Below are 300 nucleotides of genomic sequence, written 5' to 3' on the forward strand. Positions count from 1 at the left end.
ATTAGCCCACTTCCTTGCTGCCTTGACGCCCAAATATTACACTTGAATTCACGTGAATCGGTTTTGTTTTCTGTTCCTTTATATTCATTTATCACCTTTTCCGATAACTCGTGTTTCTCTTCAGGCTGATTTCTCTTTGGAGTCTCCTTGGGTTTACTGGATGTTGACTCTATCCATAAGAATTTTCAGCTGAAGATTTAAAGAAAAGAGAAAGAAACAATGAAATAAGAAAGCAATTATCTTTACCAATAGGTAGAACAATGAATTAATTTAGATACCTCGACTTTCCTCAACGCCACC

Source organism: Macrobrachium nipponense, chromosome 9, assembly GCF_015104395.2.
Source record: "Macrobrachium nipponense isolate FS-2020 chromosome 9, ASM1510439v2, whole genome shotgun sequence".
Lineage (NCBI taxonomy): Eukaryota > Metazoa > Arthropoda > Malacostraca > Decapoda > Palaemonidae > Macrobrachium > Macrobrachium nipponense.